A 19,461-nucleotide genomic window follows, 5' to 3' on the forward strand; every position below is an offset into this window, starting at 1 on the left:
CATTGGGAATTGTACCTTTACATAATGCATCTTGGTTCTTATTTTTTCCCCATTCCTAGCCCTCCCATCACACCCTCCACCCTTCCCTATTTACAAAGACTTTATTTCCATTTTTTTCCATTTCTCATCATTTTTCCTTGCCCTTCTTTCCTTTCCCCTGCCCCTCCCACTACCCCTACCCCTTTGGACCTTTTCTTCCTATTTTACATTATCCATTATTCATTCTAATCATTGGTACATTTTAGGTATACAATATAATGACATTCATCATTGGAAATTTGCACCTTTACATAGTCTCTCTTGCTTCTTATATTTCACCCTTGCCCAGCCCTCCCTTCAACCCCTATATTCCTCCCTATTTACGAAGATTTTGTTCCTATTTTTCCATTTCTCATATTAATCCCATTCCCTTCTATCCTTTCTATCCTAGCCCTCCCACTTCCTTCCCCTTTGCCCCTTTTCTTCCTATTTCACATTATCTATTATACATTTTAGTCCTTACACACACTTTCAGTTTCTCACACTAGACAAACTATTCGGTATTTATACATGTGTGTCCTATTTATTTCACTTAAGAGTATGGCCTCAATGTGCATCCACTTAGCTATAAATGTCTCTAATTTCTCATTTTTTATGGCTGAGTAGTACTTCATTTTATTTAAAAAAAAAACACATTTTTCTTTATCCAGTCTCCAGTTGATGGGCATTTGGGCTGTTTCCAAGTTTTACCTATCACAACCTGTGCTGCTATGAACAAGGGCGCACATATACCACTGTGGTATGATTCTCTTAATTCTTTGGGGAAGATCCCCAGCAGTGAAATAGCGGGGTCAAATGGGACTTCCAGTTCTAGTTCTTTGAGGTATCCCCATAATGATTTCCACAGTGGTTGCACCAGTCTACACTCCCACCAGCAGTGGAGCAGTGTTCCTCTTTCCCCACAGCCCTGCTGTGCCAGCATTTGTTATTGGTTGATTTCATGACAGCAGCCATTCTTTCTGGAGTGAGATGGAATCTCAGCATTGTTTTCATTTGAATCTCTCGAATGACCACTGATGTTGAACATTTTTTCATGTATTTATTTGCTATTTCTACTTCTTTGTCTGAGAAATGTCTGTTCATTTCAGATGCCCATTTTTGGTTTGGGTCTTTAAATTTGGGAGGTCTGATTTTTTTAAGTTCTTTATAGATTCGAGATAGTAGACCTTTGTCTGAGGAAGAGCAGGTAAAGATTTTTTCCCATATTGTGGGTTGTCTCTTCACACTGCTGATGGTTTCTCTTGCTGTGCAGAAGCTTTTTAATAAGAAGAGATCCCACTTGTTAATTGTTTGTGCTAGTTCATGGGAAACTGAGGTTTTGTTCATAAAATCTTTTCCTACATCGATATCTACAAGGGTTCTGCCTAACCTCTGTTCCAACTGGTTCAGCATTTCTATTTTAATATTTAGATCTTTAATCGATTTTGATTTTAGTTTAGTGCATGGTGAGAGATATAGGTCTAGTTCTAATCTTTGGCAAGTTGAAGCCCAATTTTTCCAGCACGATTTATTAAAGAGGATATCTTTCCTCCAGTGAGGGTGTTTGGCTCCTTTGCTGAAGATGAGAGGGCTGAGTGTGTCTGGTGTTGTTTCTGCATCTTCTAATCTGTTCCACTGGTCCTCAGGTCTGTTGCTTTGCCAGTACCATGCTGTTTTTATCACAGTAGCATTGTAGCATAGTTGCAGGTTGGGGATTGTGATACCCCCTGCCATGTCTCTGTTACCTAGAAGTGCTTTTGCTATTCTGGGTCTCTTCTTGTTCCAAATGAATTTTTGGTTTGTTTTCTCAAGGTCCGTGAAGTATGCTGCTGGGATCTCAATTGGAATTGCATTAAATCTATATAGCAGTTTTGGAAGTATGGCCATTTTTACTATATTAATCCTTCCTACCCAGGAGCAGGGGATGTCTGTCCATTTTCTGATATCATCGTCAATCTCTCTTTTCAGAGTGCCATAGTTTTCAGAGAAGAGGTCTTTGATTTCTTTCATTAGGTTGATTCCTAGGTATTTCAGTTTTTTGGATGCTATTGTGAAAGGAATTGTTTGCCCTATTTCTCTCTCAGTGAGTCTGTCATTTGTGTAGAGGAAAACTATTGATTTTTGTGTGTTGACCTTGTAACCAGCTACTTGACTGAATTTGGTTATTAAGTCTAGAAGACCTTTGGTGGAGTTCTTGGGGTCTTCTATATAGAGTATCATGTCATCTGCAAATAATGACAATTTGACTTCTTCATTTCCTATCTTTATTCATTTTATTTCTTTCTCATGTTTAATTGCCGGGGGTAATGTTTCCAGAACTATATTGAACAAGAGTGGTGATAGTGGACATCCTTGTCTTGTTCCTGATTTTAGTGTGAAGGATTTCAGTTTTTGACCATTTAGTATGATATTGGCTGTTGGTTTTTCATAGATGGCTTTTATCAGTTTGAAGTAGAGACCATCTATTCCAATTTTTTGTAGGGTTTTTATCATAAATGCATGTTGGATTTGGTCAAATGCTTTTTTTGCATCTATGGAGATAATCATATGGTTTTTGTCCTTGGCTCTATTGATATAGTGTATTACATTGATTGATTTGCATATGTTGAACCATCCCTGCATGCCTGGGATGAATCCCACTTGATCAGGGTGGATGATCTTCTTGATGATCTTCTGCATTGTTTGCAGTATCTTATTAAGTCTTTTTGCATCTGTGTTCATTAGTGAGATTGGCCTATAGTTCTCCTTTTCGGTTGGGTCTTTCTCTGCTTTGGGTATCAAGGTGATGCTTGGTTCCAGGAATGAATTTGGGAGTATTGCTTCCCTTTCAATTTCATTGAAGAGTTTAAACAGTAGTGGCAGCAGTTCCTCTTTAAATGTCTTGTAGAATTCAGCAGTGAAGCATCAGGGCCCGGGCTTTTCTTAGTTGATAAGGTTTTAATTACATTTTCAATTTCACTGATTGATATTGGGTTGTTCAGAAATTTTAGGTCTTCTTCGTTCAACTTTGGCAATTCATATGTATCTAGGAATCTGTCCATTTCTTCTGTGTTGCCCATCTTATTGGCGTATAGGTTCTGGAAGTAGGTATTGATGATCCTCTGGATTTCTGCTGGGTCTGTTGTAATTTCACCCTTTTCATTCTTAATTGCATGGATTTGGGCCTTTTCTTTCCTTTTTCTGATAAGGTTGGCTAAGGGTTTGTCCATTTTGTTGATTCTTTCGAAGAACCAACTCTTGGCTTCATTGATTTTTTGTATCGTTCTCTTAGTCTCCATTGCATTGATTTCTCCTCTGATCTTTATAATTTCCTCCCTTGTATGAGCTCTGAGGTTGTTCTGTTCTTCTTATTCTAAAAGCTTGAGGTTCAGCATCAGGTTGTTTAATTGGGCTCGTTCTGTTTTCCTAATATGCATCTTTACTGCTATGAATTTCCCGCGTAAGACTCCTTTCATTGTGTCCCATAGATTCCAATATGTTGTATTGTCATTGTCATTTAATTGAAGGAACTGTCTGATTTCTTCTTTAATTTCCTCCATGAACCATTGGTTATTCAGTAGTGTGTTGTTCAATTTCTACGTGTTTTTGAAACTTTCCGAGTTTCTTTTGCTATGGATCTCCAATTTCATCACACTATGGTCTGACAATATACAGGGGATAACTTCAATTCCTTTGCACTTAACTTAAACATGTTCTATGTGTGGATATGTGGTCTATTTTTGAGAACGACCCATGTTCAGCTGAGAAGAATGTGTATTCTGATTTTGTGGGGTGGAAGACTCTGTAAACATCTGTTAAGTTCATTTGTTCAAGAGTTCGATTGAGTTCTAGTATTTCCTTACTTATTTTTTGTCTTATTGATCTATCTATTTGTGACAGTGGGGTGTTGAGGTCCCCCAGTAAAATTGTATTAGTGCATATATGACTTTTTATGTCCATTAGTATTTGTTTTATATAGTTGGGCGCACTAGTGTTTGGTGCATAGATATTTATGACTGTCATCTCTTCCTGTTGGATTCTTCCCTTTACAAGGATGTAGTGTTCTTCTTCATCTCTCTTAATCAGTGTTGGTTTGAAATCTACTTGATCTGCAAAGAGGATAGCTACTCCTGCTTTTTTTCGGGTTCCTGTTGCATGCAGTATTGTTTTCCACCCTTTAACTTTCAGTTTATGAGTTTCCTTTTGAATTAAGTGTGTTTCTTGTATGCAGCATATTGTTGGATTTTGCTTCTTGACACATTCTGCCAGTCTATTTCTTTTGATTGGTGAATTGAGACCATTAATATTGATGGTTATAACTGAAATGTATTGACTTGTCATTGCCATGACTTTTTCTTTTTGTTAGGTTCTCCCCCTTTACATTTAATTTCTTGTCATGCCAGATGGGTTCATTCTGCTTGCTTCCTGGGGTTGTGATCCTCAATGTCTGTTCCTAGGATAGTGTATAAAATTCTTTCGAGTGCTGGTTTGGTATTCATGAAGTTCCTAAGGTTCTCTTTGTCATGAAAGTATCTTATTTCTCCATCAATTTTGAAAGATAGTTTTGCAGGGTACATCAATCTGGGTTGGAGGCTGTTTTCTTTTAGGGCTTGGACTATGTCACTCCAAGCTCTTCTTGCCTTGATGGTTTTTGTTGAGAAGTCTGCTGTGATTTTGATGGGCTTTCCTTTGTATTTGATTTGTTTCTTTTCTCTAACTGCTTGTAGAGCTTTGTTCTTCTGTTGAGTTTCTGGAATCTTAACAATTGTATGCCTATGTGTAGATTTTTTTTGATCAAGGCTATTTGTAGCCCTATATGCCTCACTTATCCATATGTCAAGTTCTTTTCCCCTGATTGGGAAGTTTTCTGCCATTATTTCTGTGAAGAGATTTTTTATGTCATCTCCACTCTCTCCTGTTTGTTCATTGACTCCAATCAGTCTTATGTTATTCTTCTTTGCATCATCTAGCAGCTGCTGGATTGATTTCTCATGTTCCCTTATAATTTTGAAGCAATTTTTCTTTTCCTAGTCACTAATTGCAATCTTATCTTCTATATCTGAAATTCTGTCCTCACATTGGCTCATTCTGCTGTGGAGACTTTCAATGGGGTTTTTTATCTCCTGGAAATCTATTTGCATCTGTTTCATGGATTCCAGTTGTTTCCTATGTTGGGATTCCATCATGTTCCTGAGCTCCTCTCTAGATTTATTAATCATTTCTTGCACTAGGGGCACAATTTCTCCTGTTATCTGAGAAATTATTTCTGATTTCATTTTTTCCAGATCCCCTTTTGTTGCCAGTTTAGTGGGTCCAGGTGTTTGAGTATCAAAGTGTTCCATCTCATTTCCCTTTGGGGTTGCTGTAGGTGATCTGGAAGTCTGATTTTGAGACTTATTTATGTGTTTTCTCATTTTGACTGGGGGGGTGCTGTTGGTGCCTGCACGGATTACCTCCTCTGAGCTGTGAGAGGTGGGACAGGGGCCGGTAGCAGTGGTAGGGATGGTGGCCCAAAAGCCCCTTCCTGTGGGCTGGGAGCATCGGGAGGGATGGTGGCCGGGAAGCCCCTTCCTCTGCACCAGGAGCAGTCAGACGGCGGCTCAGAACCCCTACCTCTGGGCTGGGAGCAGCAGGACTCAGTACCGTGGTCTGGTGGTACAGTGTCCTCTGTGTCTTTGTAGTGTGGAACCAGGTGGCTGTACAGAGGAGTTGGGGGGTGGGGGGTGGGGGGGTCCAGTGGATTGTTTCCAGGTCGCGGGCTGATTCGGCATGTTTCACTCGACTCGGGACCTCGGTAGGGTGCCCTAAGTTACTTTTTTTTTGTATGTAAATGTCCAATTGTTCCAGCATCATTTGTTATAAAGACTATTCTTCACTGTAGTATGTTTACACTTTTGTCAAAGACCAGTCAAGTGTATTTACATTGGTCTCTTTCTGGGCTCTCTCTTCTGTTCCACTTGTTTCTGTCTATTCTATTATCAAAATAACACTGTCTTGATTATATAGCTTTATAGTAATTTGTAGAGTTGGGCAGTACGAATCCTCCAACTTTCTTCTCCTTCAATGCTGTGTTAGCTATTCTGGATCAGTTGCCACTTATGTGCTGGGATTTTTATTGGAATTCTATTAGTACCAATCTATCAATAATATTTTGAAAATGTTCAGTCTATCTGTGAACATGGATTATCTTGTCATTTATTTAATTATTTGATTCATGTCGTCAGGGTTTTGTTTTGCTTCACATAGACCCTGGATATATTTTAGTAGATTTATACATAAGTAGTATATTTTTGGTATTAATGCAAAAGGTGTCTTAACTTTGAATTTCATTTATTCATTATTGATAGAGAAATGATTACCTTGTATATATTAATATTTTTATGTTTCAGTACATAGTGATTGTATTAATTATGGGAAGTTGGTCCATGTGCATAACACATCATAGTAATTTTTTTTCATCTTCTTCCCTGTTGCAAAAGAACTCTCCTTGCTTCCTATTGTCTTTTATTTTGCTCAATAATTTATTTATATTTTGAGTTTCGTACATCAGAGAAAATCATGTGATATTCAAGCCTATGCGTCTGATTTATTTCACTTAACATTATGTTTTTGGGGTTTTTTTGTTTGTTTGTTTGTTTTTTGACTCAGGGCATCCACACAAACATAATAATGAAAAAATAATTGCAGGCAGAAGTTTTCCTTACAAAACTATCATAAAGAATGTACGTAGACACATCACCATTCTAGGTGATGTAGCTTCATTCCCTTCTTATGAAACTGGGATGTATTTAGTTATTTTAAATGAACAGAACAGGAAAAGAAGAAAATGGTAACCTTACTGTGGAGAAACCTAGCAAACTCTGTTTTGGGTAGGGGATCAAGGTTCATATTACCAATAATAAATCATGTTGTGATCCTATACCCTTTCCTATGGTGTTATGGGAAAGGTATTTTACCTCTGTGGTAGTGTTTCAAAAATTATAATTCCAGACTAATCATAAGAAGACAACAAAATCAAATTGGTAAACATTTAAAAATGTATTTCGTGTTCTTCAAAACTGTCAAGTATATAAAAAAAAAGAAAAAAAAACTAAATACAAGCTGGAGAGGACTTTAAGCATTTTGTTGGTTTTTAAAATGTAGAAAAATCGAAGCTCTTACATCCTGTGATAGAGATGGAGCAATAACATCACCTGTACATGTTCTCTTTTCCTTCTGTTTTCCCAATTCCAACCTTTGTTTCAACTTCCTGTCCAAATATGTTGCCTTGAGCTTTAATTTTTTTCTTCCTTCTCCAAATTCACAGAAATCTTGATCTCCTTTAATTCCTCATGGTTTTCTATCAAGGCCTAACGAGAAACTTACTATGTGTTGATTTGTGTGTGCAGATGTAGAGAACTCATTATATAAAGATCATACCCTCCTGAGTTAGGACGCCCAGGGCTAAATCAGGGCTCTAATATTTACTAGCTATGGGAGTTGGAGTGAGTTACATAATCTCACACTGCTGCAATGTTCCTTCTGTAAAATAGTGGAAATAATTCCTTCTTGGGCTTATTGTGTGGCTTAAGTGAGGTATACGTCATGTAAAGTGCCCTGCTCTATTAAGTGCTCAGTTTATTTCTAACTTTTCCTTTCCTGGTTGTTGATTATGTTTTTATAAAATGAAGTTCTGGTTAAATAAGGGGTACTGGCTATACTAAAATTATTTTGGAAAAAGTAAATGCTATACGTTTAACATAAATCAAATACTTGGTCCAGAGAGAGTTGAGGCTCAGTTTCTAAACATGTTGCAAAATAAAGCTTACAATAATAAATCATGTTTATTTTCCTGCCTTGCCTTTTTGCTTTAGTGACCCCTTCCTCATCTTTGCATAACATATATTAGTGTTTTGTTTTTTAATATTGAAACTTTGTCTTTTTTCCTTTAGTTCTGTTAAGGTGGTTGTGGTTGGCCCATCATGAAATGACCCAGGAGTTCGTGGAAGGCAGGATGATCTGTATTTACTAGCAGAGGACTGAACTGACATTACCAGGAATAGAGCATGTGTAAGGTGCAATCATAAACTTGCTTTGATGGAAATTCATTTTAATGCTACTCATAGGAATTAATTAATCCTGACTTTTGACTCTGCCAAAGCTAGAATCCAAATGGTCAAGTAACGAGATAATCATGGTTCCCTCAGCACACTAAAACTATTTGTACTAACATGAACCGTGACGATTTTGTCTCATATTGTCCAAGGGCACATATCTTGCTTAAAGGAGTAAAGGGTTCTGCCTTGGAATTGTGCAACACTTGCCAAAACTAAATCTCCTTTGTACCTGTCCAGAAAGTTTAATCTTTAAATCTTTTACCTCAGGCACAAAAGACAATCTTCCTTGTGGAGAGATTGAAAAAGCACAAAGGATTCTGAATGCTTTTGGAAATTATTTTATTTCCTCAAGTTTGGGACAGCTAGTTGGGACTGCCGCTTAAGCCAATAAAGCAATAGTTTCAAAAATATTCTTATGCATTATTTTTGTTCTTTATAAGAATAAGCATTCACAGAAAATAATATTATTGAGGGAAACTATAAAACAAAAGATAAAGAGATAATATGCACACTATGAAAATATTTTTACAAATTGAAAAATAGGTAAAAGATTGAAAAGAAATAAGGAAACAAACAACAAAGAAATAAACAATTAGAAGAAAACTAAATAACTACAATATAATAAGGTAAAATTTGGTATTGATCAGGGGCTTACAAATTAATGTAATATCACTTTTACCCACCACAGTGGCAAAATTTTAAAGAAGAAAAATAAGAACCATTTCTGACAAGGATATGATAAAAGTGTACTCTCATGAATATCTTTTGGAAACATAAATGCGAACCCAGTTTTTAGCAACACTTCCTAAAACTGAAAATTCCTTTTATGTAATCTCACTCCTGAAAATTTACTCCAAAGAGTTAAAGGCCACAGCCAAAAGTATTATGTACTGGCAAATTTATAAAAGCAATGCTCATAATGAAAATAAGTAAGTAAAGTGGATAATTAACAATGGAAGAATAACAGAATAACCATGTATATCCACAATATGGAGTTTTATATAGTCATTAAAAATAGATTTATGTCAGTTAACATGGAGCAATCTATTGGTTATTACTGAATAAACAATTACAACATATGTAACAAATAACATTAATTTTTATTTTTCACTGATGTGTGTATACACAAATAAGTTCACTGTGCTCATAATTATGTATACTTCAAAAATGTATAATTTTTAACTATGTTTTTATACAGCTAAATAAACTGGAGTAAAGTCTGAAAGAATACAAAATTGGACCTAGGTTTCCAAAACAGGTTACCAGTGAGATATGAGGGAAGATGGAAGTGGGTGGAAAAGAGAAAAAATCAAGTGAGAGGTAAGGAAAGAAAACATATTGCTATGAAATAAAGTGTGAGTAATTCACTATTTGTGTAAATTATGCACAATGTGTATATTTATAAAAATTTTAAAATGAGTAAACTGCTATCTGCTGATATAGATGTATATGGTATCTCATCAAGTTAATAAAAACAAGTTGCTCAAAATTCAAAACAGTGGCTCTCTCAGGTGGGCATGTGACATTGGGTAGGGATAACAGGTAAGGGATTCAACTTAAAAAACACCACCTAAGATCTACAAAGCTATTAACGTTTTTGTGATGCTAATTTTTATATATTACCAAAAATGCCATATATTGATCTGTATCATGAAATACAACACAATATTAGAACAAACTTACATGAAATATAAAAGCAAGGAACTGAGGTATACATTTAACATTATTTTTAAACAGAAACTTAGAATTTCTTAAAATCCAAAGGAGCTACATAGAGATAGAAAAATACAAGTACAGCAGGTTTATAGTTTATATGCAATGCATCACCACAAAAAAGGAAGGAGTAAAGCAAGGTCTTAAATATTGAATGTAGTTTGGGAATGAGATGGAGTGTGAGATGGGCAGGAGAAATTCTGTTCTTATCTGCCTCTGCACACATTTCTACTGTATTACCTCCTTTGTATAACAAGCACTACTTGTATTTCCATTGCAGTCAAGGGAATATAAAAAACTTCACAGAATTCTCTTCACAAGAGAAAAAAATGTAATCAAGGTGAGATTCATATATACTTAACTAAAAGTCTTTTTCATTCTTTTAATTCAGCTAAGAAGTCCCTTCTTTCCAACAGCTTTCGTTACACTTCCCTTCTTCTATCTCAGATTAGATTTTCCTCTCTCATTCATTTCATTTGACCATGATGCACGATTACTGCAATTATAATCACCTTTTTCTTACCTGTTTCCTGCACTAGAGGTAGAATTCCAATGCTTTTAATGTCTTTATGTCTCAAGTCTGGCATAGTCCTATGATTCCTGTAGGAGTATAATAAATTCTTGTCTCATCACTTCCAGTATTTTAATGAAATACCAAAGCAACAATGCAGACTAAATTCCATAAAAAATATAATACCAAATCCAACAACAATATGTACTAATGACCACTACAGTAAAAAATTAAAGATGGACTAGCATCAATTTCAGAGGGAGGGTTTACTAATTTATGAGCAAAGGTATCTTAGAAAAATAATTTAATACATGTATGGGTTTTCAAAAGTTGACGCTAAACTACAGCAAATTTTATCATTGCTTTAAATTTTCACTGCCCATCTTGTGAAAAGAACTTAGTTCTTGGCCCGGGGATTTAGCTCAGTGGTTCCGGCGCCTGCCTCGCAAGTGCAAGGTCCTGAGTTCGATCCCCGGCACAAAAAAAAAAAAAAAGAACTTAGCTCTCAATCACACTGATAGCAAAGTTAAATTCATATAGATTGTTGGAGGGAGTGTTAACTGGTAAAACCATTTTGAAAAACTGGCAATATTCACTAAAGCTAAACTTGTGCACATGCAATAACTTAAGTGTTTTTATTACTAGGAATGTGCCATTAGTTTTAGAAACATATGTGTTCACTAATGGTCAGACATAAGAATTTTTTTGTTTGTTTTTTTAAGACCGGGTCTCAGTATGTAGTCCAGGCTGGTCTTGAACTCATGACAATCCTCCTGCCTCAGACTTCTGAGTGCTAGATTACAGGTGTCCTCCACCATGCCCAACAATAAGAATAATTATAGCATAATGGTCTAAATAGTAGTCCAAACTGAAAACTATAAAAATTTTCATCAGTCATAGAAATAAAGAAGATTCATGCAATCGAATACCATACAGGCAATGGATTGAAATATTGCTAGATACAACAATACAGATGAATATCATAAACAATACATTACTTCCAAGTAAGTAGTCAAAAAAGAAGTTCATGCTGAGGAATTCCATCTATCAATTTATAAGCCTCAAAAACAAGCATAACTAATCTATTGTGATATGAATAAAAATAACTACTGGGAAGAAGTGATGAGGAGGGGCAACGGGATGTAATATTAGGGCATTGAGATTACTTCATTTCTTGATCTACATGGTGGTCACCTGAGTGTGTTCTCTTTGAAAATTCACCAACTATATACTGTTGATTTGTGCACTTTCGTGTAGGTATACTTTACTAAACTACTTAACGTAAAATGTCTTTGAATGTAAAGGAAAATAAGAATATGTGCATGTATTTGGAAGTGTTAGACTGAAAATACAAATGTCAGTGGATTTGCTACTTTTTAACACAGTTTTATCTCCTTTCCATCCACAAACAACATTCTTAAATCTGACCAATTAACCAACAGACTACACTGAGAAGATTGTTATATAAGACTAATGAACCAATCTTAAAAAAGCCAAAATATATTCCCATTAGAAAAAAAATGAAAACAACATCTGGTTAACATGGTAGAGTTACATATCAGAGACTGTATGGATATGTATCATAGCATACATAGTGCTATATTATATATACTTCTCAGGGATGCAAATAGCATTACTAAAGTTCCATTAGTGTTATTAAATCATTTCTGAAAACATTCGTCCATACCATATGCTACATACTTTTATATATTATTATACTATTCAACTCAAGTGCTATTGTTATTTTATTTTGGTAGACAAGAAAACATAGATATTTACTATGTGAAGTCCAATATTTTAACATCATTAGAAAATCTGGACCTCAGAATTTACTTCAGGTAGCCTCAGAATCTATGTTATTTCTAAATGGGACTTTTTTTTTTTTTTTTTGAGACAGGGTCTCACTTGGTAGTTCAGGCTGGCCCTGAACTCACTATGCAGCCCAGGCTGGCCTCAAACTCTCGGTGATCCTCCTGCCTCAGCCTCCTGAGTGCTGTGATTACAGGCGCGTCCAGGCTCAGAGAAAACGATTTTTAAAAGTTAAAGATACTCTTCCATTTTTCTCTAAGCATAAAAACAAGTGCACAAAAATTCGTTTACGTAAACATTCCTACTGCAACTTTCAGTAAAATTCCCAGGTATATTTGTGATGTATATTAATTTTTTTAAATCTTTTACTTTTATAAGTTGGGTAATTAAATACTGAAGGGCATTTAGCTGGAAATGATACTGGGGATTTCTACTAGAACTTTCACTCGAACTGGGTTTCTTTCCATGACTTCCCTGTTGTTACACAGTTCCTATTCAAAAGGGTTTCAAAACCAGGAAGAACCCGCGCTCCCCCAACTCCACGTGCAGTGTAGTCTTTGTATTCCAATAATTTCTGAAACTTAATAGGTATTTTAGTTGAAAAAGGTTACAGGAAACGGAAATGTTTTAAAATTATGCATCCAATGAGCACTTGAACCTTCTAATCCTAGCTCTGTGGAAGCCTCCCACTTACCCTTTAAACGTGGAGTTGGCCCCAGCCTTCTCCGGGCTCCTTCCGCTTTCCCAGAGGGCCCCACGGTGCTGCTGCGCCTGCGCAGTTGGTGACACCCCGCCCCTTCCAGGCGCGGGTGTGCCGTAGCCTCAGCCTTTGCTCCTAACCCGGAAGCTACAGATCGCTGTTGAGAGTTTGAATTTGTCTCTGGGTGTTGCACAGTGCTGTGTGGTGGAACACCTGCCTGGTAAGCGTGAGGCCCTGGATTTGACCCCAGCTTGGAAAGAAAAGATTTGGATGGGAATGAGATTGGTGACCTCTGTCATTTGTTAAATCAAGAGTGTCGATAAAAGAAGTAAAACCTCGAAAGGTTTGGGCCTTGCATCTGCTCCTGGTCATTAGCTGGCTCTTTACTTGAGTGCACATGATGTGAAATTGCAATCTGTCTATAATTTTTTTTCCTTTTTTTTTTTGTTGTTTTTTGATACAGGGTCTCCAATGGCCTGCCTATAAATTTAAACAGGTTATGTTACAAAGGAGCAGGAAGCATTGCTGCACACTTGTTTAAGGGTCAGATTGCTTAATGCTATGAATAACAGTATCTGTGAGATACACACACATACACTTAATGAATGTGGTGCTGAATATCTCAAAGCTAAGGGCCCATATTTCAGGCTATTTATCTGTCTGTTTTATCTATTACTCCTTGTTCTTTTCTCTTTTCCTTTTGAACTATGGATTTGGAGCCTCAGCTCCTGATCACTGCCTCAAGCCTAGTTTGGAAAAGAGACCAGAAGCTTTGGAACTCTAATTGATAACTAAATTCATCACAGCAGATACTGAGCTAATCACACTCTTCTCATTCTAAGTGTTTGAAACCTCCATGTCCTCAGGTCATTAAAATGTCTATTATAGTTTTTGAACCCTTCAAGGTAAAGATCATGCTTTCTTGAATGAGCTCTGCTTTTCCAGTGATCTTGAAAAATTCAAGGCATCTGAAAACAGTTTTCTTGTCATCTTGACCAGTGCAGAAGATGTGACTGCTCCTCCTGATATTCTAAGGGGTTTTGTTGCACTGGTCCATCACACTGATTTTGATCCCCATATTTAATCGGCTCATTTATTTCATCCTGTTTCTTTGCTTTTTACCTTCCTAGTGAGTTTAAGACTTTTTAATAACTGCAGTGAAGCATTGGAAACTCTTTGAGACACTTTCTTGAGTTACACTACATGATAAATATTGAAATCTCTGATTGTCACTGTATGTTTTAGGTATTCCTCTCCCCTATACAGTATCTGCAAACTTAGAAAGCTTGCCTTCTGTGTTTCTTTATTTTACAGAAAAGCAAATTACCTGGAATGCAAAGAAAACTCGTTCACTGACTGATTCTTCAGCCTCATTTACTGGTAATGTCATTTCCTCTATTCATTCACTCACTCATTCATTTGTTCATTCCATGTACAGTTCTCTTTTTTCCATAACAAAAGACTTTTTATTTGGGGAAAAAGATGGAAAAGAGCATAGGCAGCTACCTTGAGGTGGTAGGGGGCTTCAGAGCTTAAAGCCCCTTGTATAGTTCTTAAAAGACAGTTATATCAAAGATTGCATATGTACTGGGAACATAAAGAAATAGAAAATAAGTCTTCCATCCCCAAGAAATTCACAGATAAATAGGGTACTAGCAAATGAAAAATATTATTATAGCTAGATAAAAAGTAAGTAGTAGAGTTTAAATGAGACATTTCTAGAAAGCAGGGATTGCTGTTTTTTTCTTTTCTCTATTATAGTTATTGAAACTAAGCAAGCACTAAGTGGATATTATATGAATTTTCATTCATCTATTTATTCACCATCTCCCATAATGAATAATGTCATTAAATTAGTGTTTTTTCCTCATCGCTAAGACTATAAAGCCTTCCCATTTTTTTCAGCAATGATATACAAAACATCACTACGACTCCAGTGAGGTGTGTATCATCCCTTTGCCAAAAACTTTTTCAGTAATACCAATAGCTGTGGTCCAGTAAACCAAATTCAGTTTATCAACACCATCTGTGTTTTTACATTCAGTTTCCTCCTTTCTTTTCCAAAATCACAACATTTGCCTGGAAAATGATATACAACACCACCTGCGCTCCAAGATCTTTAAATTTCTGCCCTAACCTTCAAAATGATAAAGGATACATTTTCCTCTCTAAAATAATTTTCTTACACTATCAATGAGTTTTTAACTGCAGGCAGCAGGAAACAATTTTGTTTGATTTAAGGATAAAATTGTGGTAAGCACATTACAAAATGGAGAGGGAAGTTTTAGAATCAAACATTGCCAAGTGCAAAGCAGGAAAGGCCATGACCACAGTCAAAATTAAGGCACAAAAGCAAGTAGAGTGAGGTATACCAGAATGCTTGCACACTGCCCTGTGAATACTGGTCTCTATGGCTCTACCTGGCCATTGCTGCCTTGAAAGCTCAATATGCTTCTGCTGCCATCTGCTAGAGTGAATGTTTCTGATTGGCCAACTTGGATGATATGCCTATATCCTATTAGCAATAGGCTGAGTTTTATGCAGGTACTTCCACTCCAGAAGGGCTATAATGAAAGAATTGTTCAAATATTAAATGGGGCAGTAGTGAAAAAACAAAAAATGCCTATTACTCACATGTTCTAATTAAAGTATGTGATAAAGAAGAGGGAGGTTATAGTTCTTGGTAAATAAATTCAGAACAGAACATGAATCAAAATTCTACCAAAAAAGCATGCTCCTTTCTTAGATACCAGTATAAGACTCTATAAAAGTAATCTGTATACATCTTTATGTAAGTAATACATTTCATACATGTAACAACTTTTCCTGAAACCTCAGGATTTTCCATATGCATAAAGTTGTAGAATCTTTTTTGGAAAGAGGCACACTCTTATCTTCCAAGTATTACATCTTCTCTGTAGAAGATATTTAAAATACAGTTTTGGTAAAAAGGGGACAAATTTTAAATGATCCTGCCACACACAGACAACTCTGCATACGGTTTGATGGCACTTTTAAATATGTTCCTATGGCTATATTTTACATCTGTATTTGTAGTAGAATGTATGGGCATGTGACTTTCTATTTTTATGGCTTATATTATCAAAAATATCTTCAATCTCAAAATTTCTACATCATTCCTCTGGGAACAGAATATTTTTTTTCTTTTTGTTCTCATGGTTTTTTTAATTGCCCATTCTTAAAACATTTTAGTTTGCCTCTGTCTCTTTAGGAAAAAAAATACCCTTTTGTATTTTTATCTTGAATGGTTTTTCTTTCTGTGGGAAGACATTTTTTTACTTTTTGAATGATAGTGATAAAATCAGGTAGGGAAACCAGTTGACATTTTCACATAATTGGTGAGTTCCCCAGGCAAGAAGACAAATATAACACATACCCCACAGGTGACTGAAACATCCCTGGGTGTTCATACCTCCAGGGTATGGATATGGACTCTCAACCTTTTTGTTAACCAGAAGCAATCCTTTCTCAGTAACTGCTACAGGTAGTACCTGGGTTTTGAAACCTTGAGCCCTTTTGAGCTTCTCCATGCCTGAGCACTCTGGAAAATGCTTCATAGCCTTTCCTTCTCTACTCCTCTGCCTCTAGTCTCTATTAATAAGCGTCAGCTGATTTCCTGTAGAAGAAGGAAAGTGGGTTAAGAAACAACTGTTTATATTTCAGTAAGGTGAGATTTTTGAGATGTAATGGACAGATCACGATGAATACTCTTTCCAGTGTCAGGCAAATCAAAGCTAAAATCTTAGTGCGTCTACTTTGCAGGTGTTTTTTAGTAGGAAAGTTACTCAAATAAGCTGAGTATTCCATGTTCTTATCTGCAAAAAGGGAACAATAATATATAGGTCACAGAGTTGTTGTTATGACCTGTTCATTTCATAAACATTAATTGATATGCAGTGGTAATTAGTCCAGATTGTGTTAATATAACAAACACGCAGAAGCTTACCTTTGCTCATTTCCAAAATTATATGATCTGTTGCTTACTCTTTAGCTTATCATATTTACTGCAGTTTCATTTGGATAGGTAATTTTTTAAATAATAAAAACATTCCCTTAATTGTTTTTACTTTTTTAAAAAAATTAGCCTTTTGGCTGTGAGTAACTAAAAATGTGCTATGAAATAAACTAAAGTTCACTAAAAATATTGAAACAATAGTTATTCCATCTCTCCTCTGTATCTTCAGCTCTTTTCTTAAAAATACACAGAATATCCTGCACTGAATTATTTTTAAATTAACAACTCCCATGAAATGTTAGCTACACAATCATCCTTTCAAATATTAACTACAAATATTAGCCACATACAGGACATTGAGGGTTTGGGTTTTTCTTTTATTCATTTTTAAAAACTTAAGCATCTTAAAATTTGACACAATCTATCTCCTTTCCGTTTGTAGTATATTTAAATTCTTTCTTCTTAACATAACTGGGTCAAACAGTATTTTTTTCTTCTGCTTAGCAAGCTTTCTTGGAAAAAGTTGGCCTACCATTTTATAACCACTGTATCATAATAATAGCTATCATGTGAAAATGAATTAAATTTAAGTTATTTTGTATGTACTCTTGTCATCAAAATCATCCACTGATACATAAAAGGAAAATGACATTTTTATTAGTAGTATTATCATTATAATTATCATCATCATCTCCATCTTATACATGAATAGACTAAACTTATAATCAACTCAAGACCTTACTTGCAATCAGAAGAAGTTGAACCCCAAAATGTTTATATGGATTTAAATTCTCATGAAACTAAACTGCTCTACAGAAGAGGGTATAGCTAAAAAATATTCTTACCTGGGCCAGGGATTTAGCTCAGTGATGCCACCACCTGCCTCACAAGTGCAAGGTTCTGAGTTCAAACCCTGGTACCAAGAAAAAAAAAAAAAAAAAAAACATATATATATATATATATATATATAGCACTCACCTTTCATATTTGAGAAAATCACTAAACATAGATAAATGACAGATATTGATAGGTATAAATATATATATATTATATATATATATCCTTGTGATATATTCGTGCTCTTTTGTACATTATTGAAAATAAATTTTTATTGACAGGGTTTTGCGCACCATAGGTGTTCACCGATTGTATTTATTCATCTGCAATATTAATTATTTTTGGAACTTACTGTTTTAAAGTAACTCAATAAAGCCAGCAGTGGTCATTCTTTGTTTTAGCAAAGAATTCTGCATTTCGAACCTAATGATAGGATTTAAAGATAATCAAAACAAGATCCCTTGGGCTGGGGATTTAGCTCCATGGTTCCGGCACCTGCTTTGCAAGCACAAGGTCCCGAGTTTGATATCCGGTACCAAGAAACAAAACAACATCCCTTATTTGGAAAACTCAAAGTTATGTGAACAATTCTAATTCTGGTTATTTTGTGTAATATATGCACATAATAAACCATGAGAATGAATTCTACCTGTGGAAGTGGTAAAATCTCACCATAAATATGGTAAAAGAGTTCTGGATAAGTAGGTGCCTCCTGGAATATAGGGCCATATGTTTCATCAGATTCTCATAAGAGACCGTAAGCCAAAGAGATTTAAGACGTGTTGATTTTGAATAAAGATAAGTAATGCAAAGGTAAATTGAGTAGGTGAAGGCTAGACAGGAACTGGCTTACATACCAAAGTACAGACCATTGTATGTAGTGAGGAGCACTCAGGATGTTTTTAAACAAAATCATATGATGAAGTTTGCATTTTAGAGAACTCATTTCGGTTACTAGTATGTACAATAGTTTTAAAAATTTTTCAATACGTGTATATCTTAAAACATTCTAATTTGTTTTATTTTCATCCAATATATGTCCACAGATGAGGTTCTGTGTCATAGGACTGCACATTCACATGTAGATACTTATCAGAATTTGATGAAGGACCCATCACATTCAATTAGGATCACTGATCATATTCTATATATCTGCTCTACAACACTGAAAATAATTAATGTGGCTAGATGTAATAGGTTGATTTTCTTTAAGGAAATTCTCCCCAGTCTAATTTAATTCCAGTAAAATATCTCTACCGTGAGTGTTTCTAACAACAGATTTATTTTTTTCTTCATTTGGTTTAGTTAATGAGAAACAGCTTACTTAACTATTATTATTTTCATCTAGACGCATTTGACATTCATTTATTTACACTACCATTTTTAAAAGTCCATGCACCTGAATTAATTTTAAGAATATATAAAATATGAAATACTTCTGGGGGAAATAACCTAACATTTACGAGATATTTCCTATATTTAAAGCAATTAAGTCTATAATCTTATTTAAAGGGACATGTAGAAGTAACAGATATATTCCTTGGAATAACAATCTCCATATAAAATTAGAATATTTACACTAAGACTTGATTTTTGTATTTGCCACTTCCCTCAAAATAATTCTGCAATTGAGTTTAGGGAAATAAAATTTAAACCATGTTTTCCTAATTTCTACTTAGCACCTCAGGAGGTTAAGTCAAAGAGGACAGAAGTAATATCAAAACTCAACTCAGAACACAGCAAGTATAATAAATAAGGAAATTCTTAATTTTAGAATGTCATTTCCCAGGGAGCATTCACCATTGGTTCGCATGTGATCATC

The 19,461-nt window shown here is 35.4% G+C and overlaps 2 long non-coding RNA genes across 4 annotated transcripts in view; one reads left to right on the plus strand and one right to left on the minus strand.

Annotated features, from left to right (window-relative positions):
• The window catches only part of LOC110344838 (uncharacterized), a 40,636-nt gene extending 27,714 nt beyond the window's left edge, over positions 1–12,922 (minus strand). Inside the window, exons 1-2 of the long non-coding RNA XR_002387715.2 lie at positions 12,821–12,922; positions 10,330–10,406 (exon numbers count right to left, since the gene is read on the minus strand). This is a non-coding gene — a long non-coding RNA (uncharacterized LOC110344838). The remainder of the gene's footprint in view (positions 1–10,329; positions 10,407–12,820) is intronic.
• Positions 12,913–19,461, plus strand: part of LOC110344840 (uncharacterized) — a 122,425-nt gene continuing 115,876 nt past the window's right edge. For all 3 annotated transcript variants that reach the window (XR_015447697.1, XR_015447699.1, XR_015447698.1), the window contains exons 1-2: positions 12,913–13,046; positions 14,141–14,206. This is a non-coding gene — a long non-coding RNA (uncharacterized LOC110344840). The remainder of the gene's footprint in view (positions 13,047–14,140; positions 14,207–19,461) is intronic.

Source organism: Heterocephalus glaber, unplaced genomic scaffold (assembly GCF_053883595.1).
Source record: "Heterocephalus glaber isolate CG9 unplaced genomic scaffold, H.glaber_assembly_v1.0 deba00001773, whole genome shotgun sequence".
NCBI lineage: Eukaryota > Metazoa > Chordata > Mammalia > Rodentia > Bathyergidae > Heterocephalus > Heterocephalus glaber.